Source organism: Atta colombica, unplaced genomic scaffold, assembly GCF_001594045.1.
Source record: "Atta colombica isolate Treedump-2 unplaced genomic scaffold, Acol1.0 scaffold228, whole genome shotgun sequence".
Lineage (NCBI taxonomy): Eukaryota > Metazoa > Arthropoda > Insecta > Hymenoptera > Formicidae > Atta > Atta colombica.
Window position 1 is genome coordinate 807149 of NW_017259325.1, and position 12931 is coordinate 820079.

Below are 12931 nucleotides of genomic sequence, written 5' to 3' on the forward strand. Positions count from 1 at the left end.
AAATAAGGCGTGATAAACCTTGGTTGATTAGCTACGCAAATCGCAAGTGTGCATCACACTTGCGAATATTTAACAGCGACTTATTTAATTCGACGTATTATGATGTGTATTACCAAGGTATTACCTATATAGCTAAAATTCAATATAGCAACACAGACATAGCAGGTCGCAAGTGAAACGTACGTATTTCAAATTATAATAGGTCGCAGGCCGCAATACGTAATGCGTTGTCTAGTACAATACACGGAATAAGAAATTGACCAATCACAATCGAATGTGAGAAGAATAATCGACTATGATTGATCAATTTCTTACTCTTACTTCTTACTCCGTATATTGTAGACGACACACATAATAGAAAGCAGGACATGAAAGTTGAAGTTTACCCAACTCTCTATGTCCTATGTTCTATGTCCTGCAACCTATTATAATAAATATGCAACCTATTATAATACATATATGCGATCCATTCGATATATTGTTTTTTCGATCATTAACGTTTTGCCGATATCGCTAGAGATTGGAGATTGCGTCTGCGTTCGCGTTTATATATCTTTTGACCATTCAGAAAGGACCTGCTGGCTCTTTTTTTATTAATTAAAAGACGCGAACGCAGATCTTCAAGAGAAGCAATCTTCGATCTAGCCAGTATGATACGGCCGCCCGTACACTGAGAAAAAAATAGCCTAAATTTAAATAAATATTTATTTGAATACTGCCAACTAAACATTTACTAATAATAAATAAATATTTACTTAATAAAAAAAAGACTGTTAAATTAAATTAATATTTTTTGTACGAAATAAATATATTTTTTTATTTAATAAATATTTAGTTGGTTTAGTACTATTCAAATAAATATTTATTGAAATTTAGGATACTTTTTTCTCAATATATCATACAGATGTTTCGTGTTTTCTTTTAATCGCGTTATAAAAAAATGTATGCACATAAGATGTATGATGTTTGCAGTCTGTTTCGCGAAGATATTTCACTGCGATTACAATTCTTATGTCTCATAATCACATTGCACATGGCAATATAAATGATTATTCACGTCGGTTTTTTATAAATATATTGTTGAAGGATGTATGCGTTGTTAAGTATAACATATTCTTTTGTATTTGCATACACACTGCAAATTTTCGTTTTTAAATCGATATATATAAAATTGTAATATTTAAGTGAATATAATATGAATATAATATTTGCCAAAACACTTTTTTTTACTCGTCTCAAATAATTTGCAATTAAATTTTATGAAAATAAATGAAATAGATGCGATGATTTAATAATATGTATTAAAAATATTATTTTGTAAATCTAGATTCGACATAGTATGATACGAGGTGTAAAACGCCATTTGCGATTAGAGACAAGGCTGAATATCTACGCTAATTTCTACTACCGGTGAATCTCTTTTTACGATTCAAATGGTAAGGTCACTATATGAGCTAATTTACGAACGGATCACACATTTCTGCTCCATCATCATTTCTCTGTTTGAGCAAAGGATAGAAATAGAGATTCTCGTTCCTTATAAAAGAAAGGAAATCTGATGAGAGATTAAATTAAAATAAATTATTCGGTAACCATAGACTCAAATATATTCTGTTTTCATGAGAGAGATAATTAATAGTATATTGGAATGTTTCTTAAATTTAATATTTTTTAAAATTCTAGTTCCAAATTTATTAATTTCAACATAATTTATTAATTAATTCAAAATTGATTCGACAGTATGGCATAGAATCAATTTAATATAAGCTATATTAAACAAAATAATTATTCATTTATCAAGATTAAAGACTTGCATGACTTGCATTACGGATATCTGATTCACAATATTCATGCCAAAAAAAAAAAGATAATCTCGTAGACGGATAAATAGTTTAAACAGAGCTGAGCTGACGTTATGATAGACGCAAAGACTTGAATCCGGACCAGAAAATATAATTTTCCAGCTGAATATGCCTTATGCCCGAAAATATATTTTATTCGTATGAATTTTTACCGAGTAATCACGAGCGTCACGGCATTCGATGCTTCGAAATTTGTATGTTATTGATGCAAATAATCCGAAGAAATGAAATAAAGGCAGTCGGATAAGCAAATAAGCATTGCAGACAAGTGAAATCGCCAACTCTATGAAGCTAGCAGGATCAAATTAGCAGAATCAAATTGGACTCATCAGAATTTTTAGTACTAAGTTGTACTGTTAATAATGATAATATTATATCGTACATTTCGAAAAAAATCGTGGCAATTCAAAATAAAAGAGAAAAAGAAAAATAATATCAGAATTATTGATTTCTGATATTATTTTTCTTTTTCTCTTTTATTTTAAATCGGTTCTGCCAGAATTAATATTAAGCTAGCAGCGCTACGATTTTTTTCGAAATAATACACGGTATAAAATTATCATTAATGGTACAATTTAATACAAAATGAGTACTAAAAATTCCAATAGATTCGATTCTGTTGATTTGGATCCTGCTAGCTTTGTAGAGCTGAAATCGCCGTTAAATGAATACTAATGATCCTAACTCAAAACAAACACAATGAAAGGACTGCTGTATCAGTGTTGGAAAGTCGTACAGGAAAGAAACAATGTCGCATCTCTGTAATTTCCGTATGTTTCCGAGACAGTTGTACCAATTATTATATAATTGTACTAATCATACTAATCATGTACTTTTCCGAATGTTCTATCTCCTAAAGAATGCATCGCATCAACTATCATCGCAGTAAGCTTTCTTCGACATTGTCGTAACTCATATAGACCTGCCCGCAGCAATTTTTATTTATTAAAATTACATTGCGTTCGTAATTTTTATTCAATGTTATGATCAACATCAGTTATCCGAAAAGTTTTCTATTATTAGTTTTGTATTAAGCGCAGACTGAAACGCTTATTACAATAAGATATTTTATAAAATATTTTAGCTGACTAAATCGTAATTTATTTATCGATTAATTGCAGTGATGACCAAAAACAGAAAACTTTAACAATATATTTTACGTTAGGATTTTTACGAGATTTTTACGAGATGAGGAATGAAGTTATAAAGAGAAAGAAGTTGGATTACTGGAAGAATGTATAATACGTATATAACAGTAGTATCTATACTAACATTGAATGTGAAGAGGACATTAATGAATCCCTATAGCTGCCTGCTGCTTTTGTAAGATTTCAAACTTGCTTTACTTTTCTTTTTTTAGGAAGAGTATATTCGATTTATTTTATAATCGATAAGACCTTATTGATACGTTACAAAATACAAGAGTATATTAAATGTATTGTCATTTATTGATAAGATCTTTATTCAGCTATAGAGCAATTTATCTCATCTAAAAATACATGACAAGAAAAAATATATGAGAAATGCGACAAATATATATATATTCATAGCGAATCCTTGAACGACATTTCGCTAATATCGTATCTCCATAAGAGATGTGGGATAATAAAATTCTCTCTTTCTTTCCAAAGCGAAATGAAAGTGGAGTCGGACAGGAAAGCTTCTTCAAACCGCAACAGAAAAAAACAATGAAACAACAAAGAAAGAAAAACATATATAATAATTGCGGATATCTCAAATATCCTTTTTGTTTCCTTTATGAATTATATTATTACACTAATATGTATGATTATAAATGTAAAAATATGTTACACATAATCATATTAAAAACCTATATACGAGTAAGTGCATGCAATGTTGAAATCTATTTAATTATCACAAATAAAATGTCACTCCATCATTGTCCATGACACTTCGAATGATAACATTACACGTATCATCAAGCAAAGTTCCATCCATCAATGTTAGAAAATACATCGCGTTAATGTTAATAGCCTACCTACCTTTTATTAAAAATGTCCATCGATATGCCATTAATAGACGACACCTATCAGATAACACAACGTAGTAACGTAAATAGCCTATCCCGGTTATTATACATCGAACTAATTGGCTCTAAAAGCCAACGATCCTGCAAATTCTTCGCGGACGACGATTTCTTTTGAAAAGCTCACTAGCAAAGTAACCACGGACAATCTTGTGAGCATCTTTCTTGCAATTGCCTGCCGCTAAGATGAATAATTTCTATTTTTCAGTTGATACCGCGGCTAGATCCTTAAGTACTGACAGACGCGACGTTGTCGAATTGACACAGTCACCCTATGCGATAGTGGTGACCTAGATAGTCGAGATGTGATAATACATGGGTTAACACACTGTCCTGTTTCTTTTATATCAAATTGTTCGTTTAAAATTCATATCTTCCCGAGGTATGTGCTTGTCGACAATTTAGTTTAGAGCAAGAAGTGTACCTATAATAAAAAGCTATTTCAAGCCACTGTATATACAGTGTATAGCTATATACAGAGGTATATATAACTATATATAGCGTCTCGATATTGTCAATCAATTAATTCTAGTAGAATATTAAGTCGTTTCGTAATTATTGTATAATACTTTGCGCAAATACTCTGAATAATAATAGATATACGATAATAATTTAGATATAATAAATATATAATAAGTGGATTGCAAAAGCGGATGCAACTGTATGAAACATCAATTGTTATAAAAACAAAAATGCTTAATTCTGATTGAATCATAATCACGATCTTTAGATATGATATCGATTTCTCCAATTATTTCAATATCTAAAATAAATTATATAGAATCGTTCGTTAAGTCCCCTCCAATGTTCATGCAGGCATAGATACAGGCACAGCATTCTTATTTCCTGCAAGTAATGTAGCCCGCGTGATCAGAAGAGATAATAAATATATATCTCTGTTATATCTTCGAGCTCGAGTATCCTTGGCGAAAGATGTATCTATCTTTTATATATTTATCTCCCTTTTGTAGTGCCGCGCCAGCTTTCGGGAAGAGACGGAAGAGATAGAATGCAGTTAAAGAGAAAGACAGAGAGGACGGATCGATAGGTCGTGGCTTTATTGACTTGGGGAACCGCGTAGTAAAGAAACATAGTAGTGCTAAAGGTTTGAAATCTTACGCGAGTCGAATGCATTTATTGATATGTCGCTATTGAGAGAAGTAAGTAACTGCCTGCGTCTTCGAGCTCGCCAGGTCATTATGGCAAAGAGCATCGATAATGAGAAATTGCTTCAATTTTTGTGTCGTTATTAACCTTTCGACTAACTTTTTTTTCTTCGAGGAACAAAATAATATAAAAGATGAAAAAAATCATACATACACATACACATGTCTATACATTTCATTTTTGTACTCAATTAATTATAATGGACTCGACAAGAGTTTTTAATAGAAACTTATTAAAGGGATTAAAGTAAAAAATGGTTTCTATAATGCAATGCGACGTAACACAATGGTAATGAATATAGTTTTCCGATATAAAAGACTTTCGCTTTAATTTCTGCGCTAATTAGGCACTATTTCTTTTCAATTAATTAGCTTTCTAAACGACTAAGTATTATAAATAAAAATGGAACGCAATATGTACGAATAAAACGGATATATTCGCTGAAATTACTTCAAAAATGATAGTTTTGACTAACAAACAATAAGTAGGCAGATAGCTACACAAAGCGAACGTTCAACGACGCATTAATAGCAAGGTAAATAGCGCAATTGCTCTCCATTGCACGTTACCCGAACACAAACTGGAAGATGCGTATTGACTTTCATTAAGCAATCTATCTCTGTGACAAAACAAGAAATAACAGTCTTTTGAAAGATAAATTTCGACTAAATAACTAACTTTCCGATTATTTGAAGCTTGGTACAATATGATGCACTATTTTCGACGACAATACAGGAGGATATTCATATTTATTGAATCTGCAAACATTGGTAAGAATTTAGATTTCGTGACAGTAGGAAAAAATCGATCCAGCGAAAAAATATATAAAAGAATTTCAATTGTAAAATGCTAACGGTTGCCTAGGTGTTCATTCTAAAAAATATACGTGTATCTATTTGATTTGATCAAATTAATGATGAAACAAAATTTATTTGCATAGCATTATGATATCCTGAAATAACCAAAAGAATGATAAAGTTAATTTCATTAGGTTAATTTTAGTTAGGAGAAGTTTGACGAAATTAAAACACCAAAATCTACTTGAAAACTATGTTCCATGCTAGTATAATACTCGCAACGTCGCAACTAGTGAAAGGAAACCAAGTCTACTATAAAAGAATACTAATACATTACGTTGACGCAAGCGAGATGAGTTTCAAAATTGAGACCAAAGCGACACTTTTGACAGTGGCTACGTTCAGCAGAGAAAACTAATCAGTTAGATCTTTTAACATGATTAATATTGGTTTTTAGTAAAGTGATTTCCAACACTTAGATCCAACGAAGAACTAAAGACAAGAATCAATCATATTAAAAAATCACTTAGCGCTGACTGATTACTTTTCTCTGCTAAACGCAACCAATAATGTAAACAATTTTTTTCGGGATTTCATCTATCTCTTACAGTACTATTCAATTACTATGTTGATTATGTTGATTATGATTATACACAGCGTAGATATATAGATATCCTATATTCCCTATACAATTAGATGATATCCTATAACACCTGTTGATGATTTTATATATAATTACATAATTCACATCAAGATACAAGTTACGATTATAATAATAAGAATGGCAATCAAACTTGCATACAATAGTGAGAGATTATTGCAAATTCAAATAAAACTGTATTAAATCTGTCAGACTCATCTTCGATGATTGTATTGAAATAAGCTTCCTTGTGCGGAACTTGCGATTTGCATTACATACAGCGCGCATTTATTTAACAATAAGTACAGTTGGAGACGAAATGTGATGCTGAAACAGCGTTATTGCACCGTGCGAAGTTCTATGAAACAACTTGCGGATTTAGATGATGACAAAAATAAGAACTTGTTTTTAAAAACTTGGCTTACTTGCGAGAGTATATAAGTATATATAAGTTTATTTATTCACTGGTAAAAAGAGAGATAAGAGAAAATAAGAGAGAGAGAGAGAGAGAGAGAGAGAGAGAGAGAGAGAGAGAGTGGGCCAAGGTGAACACTGGATACATTCAGAATTCAATTCACATCGGTGGTATCTCGCCACGCGACGTGAATGCCTGGGGTGCTCAGGGTGAGAGCAAGTTGGAGGACCTTGCCCGACTAATAAGCAAATAACGATTTATGTATTATTAAAAAAGGGCGCGCGTGCGTTTAAGGTCACGGTAATATTTTCATATTTTAAACTCCGAGGACACCGGCGGATATGTATACTTGGCGTTATGCGAGATTGTTAATGTGTTTCAGAGAGAAATATACCATGGCTCGTCTTTTTGTTTTCGTCTCCGCTCGAATATCACGCTGTGCAGAAAACATTCGTTCCCAAGTGCCATGATAATGCCAAGCAACCTTGAGACGATGAAATTAATAATCGCATGATACACACATTAATTTCTTGATTAAATAAAAAAACGATCAATGAAACGTATCTGTCATTATAATCATAATGTAAGTACAATACATTCTAATCTAATTGCTCCTTCCAGCAGTTTTGATCATCATCTATCGTGACAATATATAGAAACTTCGAGCAAATTTTTTAAAACAAAACCCAAGTTAAAAATCAATATACAAATCATTCGACATATTTGTTCAAATGTCAATCTGTTGAGTTTCACGATAGGCCGCTGATCAAGCAATGATTGTTAACATCTTTGTTGCGTAAATCGTAATCGTCAAACATGTGTGCAATAAACACAGAACATATCGTGTTTAGATTATCGAAGTCCAGAATCGAAAACAGGTGCCATCTAATACAAGGTGAGCGCATGTATAGGAGAAGATGTGGTGGAGGAAGTCACTTGTCGTCGCTGCAATATTTTTTCACAATAATACTTTCGTCAGCATTTCTGCTAGTTCTACGTCATAAAATTAACCAAGTACATTTGCAAGGAATCTTAATTGATACACTGAAAGAAAAGATTGGCTGCTGCAGTAAATTAGATGGTAAAATATAGTATGGCATTTTTAATTAAGTAATGAAGTAACTAATTCTTCTTGGTTGCTGCAATTAAAAATTTTATATTCAGCCAATCTTTTCTTTCAGTGTAGAGCGTAAGGAAAACGCTTCCCTTTCTTTCTCTTTTTCGATCTTTAAGTAATTACATGTACAATTGTATATCTTATTTGATTCGATTTGACGTTGTCTTAAACGAAAGATTTGATTAACTTCTATTTTTACAGATACAGAATCGAGTTCACAGGTATTTAAAATTAATCTCAAATCAATCCTCTAGCAATGAACTGCCCTACGCTGTAACGGACAATGATACTAGAATATCAATAAGTAGATAATATTACTATTATCCTCCAAAATTAGATGGCAAACACGATAAAAATGTTAGCCATTGAAGACTAATTACGATAATTTATAATTATCTCCAATCATTTCGCAGCACTCCAAAATGCTGCAGTAGAATCGATAAATAATTAATTATGCGTTAACACGATTGACGATGCATTTCATCTTTCGATTCATTTTGATTACAGGATATCGACGAAATGCATTAATGAGATGTAACTTGCTTTTGCGTTATACCATAGAAGTAAAGCAAAAAACGGTCCTCTCACTATCATCAATTTTTTTATATGAAATACTTTTTACTTAAGTCATATAAATTTCTTTATACAGAGTGTTTCAACATTCGCATGCGAAATACAAGATGTGATACTTTATGCTAAAATAAACAACTTTTTCTTTTAATAAAATGGCGTCCGATAAATAATTTTGGCGTTTATTTATTAACTTCAACCTGCTGAAGAAAAATTAGTCAGACGCAATTTTGTAAAAAGAAAAAGTTGTTTCTTTTACCATAAAGTATCATATCTTATATTCCGCGGATGCGAATTTTGAAACATCCTATATATTTTATTTACATAATCCCAAGTAGCACTGCAGCGCTTGAAAAGCGTTAAAAAAACGTACATATGCACTTTTTGAGCGCTTTATTAACGCTTTATAAACGCTGTGTGCTACTTGAAATCTTTTACATAACTTTGTTTTGCATAATTTCTTTATATATTTTATTTACATAACAATATTTTTTTAATAATAATAATGTACAATAATATTTTTTTACGTAATAATATTGATGCAAACGCTATAATCAAATTTTATTCTCACATAATATCTATATAGATTTTTAATCTAGTAGATGTGAATAGGGTCCTTAAGCCAGAACAAGGAGCGATACAACATCGATGTTTACGTGTACATAAGAGAATAAACATCTCAATATATTTTCGACCAAATCAATGAATCTTAATAAACGATAAGGAGGCGATACAGGCCAAACTACAGGATATTATTGCAAAATGATCTTTTATCGTTTAAAATACAAGTAAATGTTTCGACTGTTTTTATATCCAGTCATCTTTAGTGCAATATTATTAAAATTGTACTGAAGATGACTAGATAACAGTAGAAACATTTACTTGCATTTTTCTTCTTCTGGTTTATTGATTTTGAAGTAGTTCAAAGAGCCAATATCATTATACTTGTTTGTTTCAATGAATCTTGCTGTGTCTAGAAATGAAATAATCATTTTCTTTTATCAACTTTCGCTGCTGGATCGACAACAATCAAATGCAGATCTACTTGTGATGATTAAATCGTAGTTAATTTCGACGTAGTTTGGTTTCGACGAACGTATTATTACTATACCTATATTTCTATTATAAAAATGTCTTTAGTAAATAAACGATGAGGGCGTAATCGAAAGGACTTATTTACTAAGCATTACGAGGTGTTGGCGATCCACTGATCTTCAACGATCATCTACCGTTTCGATAACGGGGTTCGTACTTAAAATGCGACAAATGTTGCAGTGGACGACGCGTATTATGCAGAGCTGCATGTATGTATGTACTATATGAAATATCTGATTTCCTTTATTGCAATAGGGTATTCATAATTTTTTTAAAAGCTCTCCTTTTCATTTCCTTTTCATATCTCACAACATATCTCTTTCGGCTTTAGAATGAATGATATCAGTCGTCCAATTCTCATGTTATTCTGTTCCAGTTTAGCTTGAGCATTTTTTTTCCTTAAAAATGCATCGTTTTGACTTACATACCGTATATGTATATATATATATATATATATATATATATATGCATGTATACGTATAGAAGTGATTTTTTTATAACGTTACAGTAAAAAAATTTACATTAAATATTTCAAATGTGAATTTTAATAATTTACAATATAAGACTTTTCCGTAAAAATGTAAATGACTTTTCGCTATATTATTGGTCATTTTCACTTAAAAATCTATTGATTTTACGCTGGTCATTACTATATACGACAATTTTGTCCCAATTTCAAATTATAATCTTTTCCTAATTATCAATCTTTGTACCCATTTTTAGATAAAATAATTTTCGATCTTATATTAAGTATGATTTGAATTATAAATAACTTTTTTAAATTTTCAAAAAAGAAAACGAATTAATCTTTCAATTTATCGAAACTACGAACGCATTTGTGCACGCATTCTCATCAACTTGGGCGATTGTTCGAAAAATATAAGTTGACTAATTCAGTGAGTCTTTTTTCTGGCTGAATTAGTGCACACTTTTGAAACTTAAAATGAGATATATATATATAAAATATGTGGCGAGAAAGAGAGTTCTAGACTTGCAGTCTAATATAGGAATAAAAAACAGACCTATTAACCATGGATATAAAAAGATGATAGAGAATAATAGAGTTTCTCATCAATTTGTACCGTTTTCTATAAGTTTATATAATTTTCTATCGTTGACCTCGCGAGCAGATTGGATACGAATTTTATAGTGTTTTATCGGATTTTTGTAAAATTTGTACAAGATTTCTACAAGATCTGATTCAAATTAATGAATTTAAATTCATTACTAGATTCCATATTCAAAACGATAGGATTTTTCTATCATTCTCTATCAATTTTTTTTTACCAGAGAACTCTGTCAGCGATCAGGTTTCGAATGTGGCAGGTGTACAGTGTCATGTAACAGCTCTGATCAGGTAAATGTTTTCGCGCCATTCTTTACAAACGCACGTGCGTCACGATACGATGATATTTCCGACATTCGACTGAAATTTGATTGTGCTATTATTTTCGCAATTAACACTAATCGAAACGTGCTAATTTTTTGAGAATGATTAAAATTACATATTATAATCGCTATTCGCCCTTCTCTTTCTCTCTACTCTCTCTCTCTCTCTCTCTCTCTCTCTCTCTCCCTCTCTCTCCCTCTCTCTCCCCCCTCTTTAACCAACGTTTTTGGAAGATCACATATCTTCGTCTATTTACAAAAAAAAGGAGGATTTACAAAAAAAAACATAATTATTCATGTATTTCATTTAATGTAAAAAAATACATTTATACTTTTAAAACATTTGACGAAGGAGGAGAAAAAGGAGAGACACGATACTGATAATTCATGCCCCCGAAAAAAACGAGTAAAAAACGAGTAAAAATTAAGTCACAATTTGAATTATCCGTTAGTGCAGTTTACGATTGGCGGGAAAAACATTGCGTATCTTCGTAAAACAATGTAAAAGAAGCGCCTTGGGTGACTAAAGAGGAAGGATATCTCTGCGGTCTTTCCAGCCGCAGATCTCAGTTAAACGCGGCTTGGTCGCTGTCACCGTCGCCGTCGCTGTCGGCGCTAACCCGCACAAATAATCCGTAGTAATAATTCTGAGAATAGAGAATTCATTGAGGAAACTCACCCGTAAGGATAACGGATCCTACTGGCGACGACGGCGGTGGTGGCGGGTCACAAGTGCGATCGCTCGTAGTCGACTACGTCGTCGTACTCGTCTCGTACGCACAGGTAGATCTTCTCCCTCGAAACGCACGCGTCAGGACGACGATTTCACGTTGGAAGCTACGTCCAATAACACACGGTGTCGATGACTCCGTCGCCGTAATGCAGAGATCCGCCTCCGAAGTACAAATCCCCTCTGATCTTTTGACCCCGACGCGATCACAGATGTTTTTCTTTTTTTTTTCTTTTTTTTTTAGGAAACGATGCGTGCAACACTGTGCGCTCCTTTTCGTGCGCAACACGCCGAGCCGCCAAATACCGTGGTAACAGGGCAATATCATTCAACACCGTTCTACACCGTTCTGTCTCACACCGATTGGTGTTTACTACTGAAGGCTCAAATGAATACTCGCACTACGGCGCACCTCGCACCACCGGCCACCGAGCTGTTCGAGCTCGCTCGAGCTTACGAGTCCGAGCACGCCGAACCGAACCGAGCCGAGTTACATACATCGTGATACATCGCCGATCGCGTCGCGTCTCGTCTCTCGCAGTCTCGACCGCATCACGTCGAATCTCGCCCTCGCTAGTCGCCTTGAGTTACATCGCATCGCCCCCACGAATTGACACGATGAAATGAGACAGTAGACACGATTCTACACGAGTGTCTATGCGAGTGTCGAGCGCGGCAGTCCAAGTAAAGCCTGAGGAAATCCTCCGAGTCGAGTGCAACAGTTGTGTTCGACAACTGCGCGAATCTATGATATTGTATTGTTTTTTTAATATTAGAGCGCATTAAATTACAAAAAAATAAAAACGATAGAAGGTACACTTATATAGAAAACAATTTTTTTTTATAATTTTGTTATATAAATTCGGGAAATACAATTTTATTTAAAATTAAAAAAATCGAAATTGAATGTACAATTTAAAATTTACTCCAAATTGAAATTGAAATATTCAACTTTACATCTTTTATTGTGTAATATGTGTATCTTGTGTATTTCATGAAGAACTATATAAAAAAAACGAATATTAGTATATAATTACATTGTAATACTAATTACAATGAAGGTCGGTAGTAATGTATTATATATATATATATATAGGTACCT

The 12931-nt window shown here is 32.6% G+C and overlaps 1 protein-coding gene across 3 annotated transcripts in view; it reads right to left on the reverse strand.

The window, feature by feature from the left end:
• The window catches only part of LOC108688337 (protein phosphatase PP2A 55 kDa regulatory subunit), a 26701-nt gene extending 14476 nt beyond the window's left edge, over nucleotides 1–12225 (reverse strand). For 2 of the 3 annotated variants that reach the window (XR_001931786.1, XM_018194559.1), the window contains exon 1: nucleotides 11779–12223. The gene's annotated coding sequence lies outside the window, so the exon portion shown is untranslated. Of the gene's footprint in view, nucleotides 1–11778 lie in introns of all 3 variants that reach the window. The other variant, XM_018194560.1, reaches the window with a different exon arrangement.
• Nucleotides 12226–12931: the final 706 nt, after the last annotated feature.